We start from the raw sequence: 3,147 nt of genomic DNA on the forward strand, positions 1-3,147 counted from the left end.
CCCCGTACAACAAGATTACTGATTAGTCCCTTCTCATTGCACAGTACCCAGTCCAATATAGCCTGTTCCCGAGTTGGTTCCTCGACATATTGATCCAGATAACCATCCCTCAAACACTCAAGGAATTCCTCCTCCTCATTATTTTTACTGATTAGGCTAGTCCAATCTATATGTAAGTTAAAGTCACCTATGATGACAGCTGTGCTCTTATTGCACGCTTCTCTAATTTCCCTCGTGATGCCCTCCCTAACCTCTATTTTACTATTTGGAGGCCTATATACCACTCCTATTAATGTTTTTCGCCCCTCGCTATTTCTTAGCTCCACCCATATAGATTCTGTATTAACTGAGTTAATATCCTTCCTTTCAATTGCATTTATCCCCTCTTTTACTAGCAATGCTACCCCTCCTCCCTTTCTTTTTTGTCGATCCTTCCTAAATACTGAATACCCCTGTATGTTAAGCTCCCAGCCCTGCTCACCCTGCAACCATGTTTCCGTAATCCCAATTAGATCATAATTATTAACCTCTATTTCCACAGCTAATTCATCTACCTTGTTCCTGATGCTTCTCGCATTAAGGTATAAAACCCTCAGGCTTTTTTTATGCTCACATTTTTTATGAATTAGTTTGGCCCTTTGTTTTTTGTTCCTCACCCTTTTATCATTTATTTCTGTCTGCCTTTCACTTTCCTCTATTTCACTACATAGGTAGGTGGGCATCTGGAACCCACTTCCTGAAAGGGTGGTAGAGGCAGAAATCCTCAACACATTTAAAAACTGTTTGAATGTGCACTTGAAGTGCTGTAACTTACAGAGCTATGGACCAAGAGCTGGAAGGTGGGGTTAGGCTGGATAATTTTTTGTCGGCCGGCGTGGACACGATGGCCTGAAATGGCCTCCTTCCGTGCTGTAAATTTCTATGATTTTATAATTCATCCCATGACTGCAGCATTACCTTTGAGTCCCCCAAGACATTTGGCCCCTCGTATTTCTCAGGTACATGCTGCCCCTCAACGACATCATCTGATAAAATCTTCTGATTCCAAATGCATGCCAATGACAACCAGCTCTACCTCACCACCGCCTGTCTAGATCCCTCCACTGCCTCTGATTTGTCACCCTACTTTTCCGACATCCGGGACTGGATGAGCAAAAATTTCCTCCAATTAAATAACGGGAACACTGAGGTCATTGTCTTCAGTCCCTGCCACAAACACTGTTCCCTTGCCACTGACTCCATCTCTCTCCCGAGCATCTGTCTGAGGCTGAACCACTCTTGGTGTCATATTTGAGCCTGAGCACAGCTTCCGACCTTATATCCCCTCCATCATCAAGACCGCCTACTTCCACCTCCATAACATCGCACGACTCCGCCCCTGCCTCAGCTCACCTGCTGCTGAAACCATCATCCAGGCATTTTTTTTAACCTCCAGGCAGGACCATTCCAATGCTCTCCTGGCCGCACTCCCACCTTGCACCCTACATAAATTGAGCTCATCCAAAGCTCTGCAGCCTGCATCATGTCCAGCACCAAGTCCCGTTCACCCATTGCCCTTGTGCTAGAGCAGATAAATCAGCTCCCAGTCTGGCAATGCCTCGCTTGTAAAATTCACATCCTTGTTTTAAAATCCCTCTGCAACCTCACCCCTCCCTACCTCTGTAACCTCTTCCAGCTCGATAAACCCCGATATCTCTGTCCCCCTCCAGTTCAGGCCGCTTGAGCATCCCTGATTTCAATCGCCCCAACATTGGCAGCAGTGACTTCATCTGTCTGGTCCCTAAGCTCTGGACTTCCCTCTCTAAACAAAGAGTAGGAATAAATGGGGCTTTTTCGGGGTGGCAGGCGGGTGACTAGTGGGGTATCGCAGGGATCAGTGCTTGGGCCCCAGCTTTCACAATGGCCCAGAAATTCAGGTCTCCACGGGTGAGTATGCACGGGGTACTCACCCGTAGGCCCAATGGAAGTGCCGGTTTCCTGCATGCACTGCGCATGCGCGGAAAACCGGTTAATCTGTTCCCCTGAAAGGAGGGGTTAAGAGATCGAATGCTTGTGCAGTTGAGGCTGCGCGTGCGCATCGAACTTCGGTTTTTTTTCCAGGTTTCTCCGGGAGGGTAAGCCTGCAGAATTTTGAAATGTAAAATGCAGGCATAAGGCCTGCTTTTTACAAGGTAAGTGGTGAATTAATTAAAATTAAAACATTTTTTCCACAGGTTTATTATTTTTAAATACTTTAAAGCAAGGTAAGTTTATTTTTAGCCCCGTCAGAAAATAAAATTATATTTTTCAAAAATTTAAATGATTGTTTAAAATAGTTATTTAATGTAATTTATAGGTTATTTTAAAAATGTGATTTAAAAAAAATTATTTGAAGATTTAGTACTGCTTTGGGGCCGTAGTATTTAAAAGTCTTGACAGCACTTCCTGTCAGACTTATGAATGGAGCATTCCCTGCTCCAATTGACTCCCCATGGCCCACATGATCCCAGGGGATGCATCGAACTAACTGCGCCCCTGGGATATGCAAGCACTGCGCGCCGGCAGCTGGACCAGGTCCCAGATCGGAATTCCACGGGGGCCCACAGCTCAACAGCCGGTGCACAAGGTAAGTGCAGTTCGGGGGCTTGAGCCCGTGGGAAGCCCCCGACCCAAATTTCTGGGCCAATATATGTCAATGATTTCGATGTGGGAACCAAATGTAATATTTCCAAGTTTGCTGATCACAAGAAACTAGGTGGGATTGTGAGTTGTGAGGAGGATGCAAAGAGCCTTCAAGGCGATTTAGACAAGTTGAGTGAGTGGGCAAATACATGGCAGATGCAATATAAGAAGGATGAATGTGACATTATCCACTTCAGCAGGAAAAACAGAAAGGCAGAGTATTATTTAAATGGTGATAGATTGGGAAATGTTGATGTACAGAGAGACCTGGGTGTCCTTGTACACCAGTCATTGAAAGCAAACATGCAGGTGCAGCAAGCAATTAGGAAGGCAAATGGTATGTTGGACTTCATTGCAAGAGAATTTGAGTACAACAGCAAGGATGTCTTACTACAGTTATACAGGGCCTTGGTGAGACCACACCTGTAGGAGTGTGTGCAATTTTGGTCTCCTTACCTAAGAAAGGTTATACTTGCCATAGAGGGA

This window comes from Somniosus microcephalus, unplaced genomic scaffold (genome assembly GCF_052327205.1).
Source record: "Somniosus microcephalus isolate GS21.2 unplaced genomic scaffold, FLI_Smic_1.0 unresolved_chr1, whole genome shotgun sequence".
In the NCBI taxonomy this organism is placed as follows: Eukaryota; Metazoa; Chordata; class Chondrichthyes; order Squaliformes; family Somniosidae; genus Somniosus; species Somniosus microcephalus.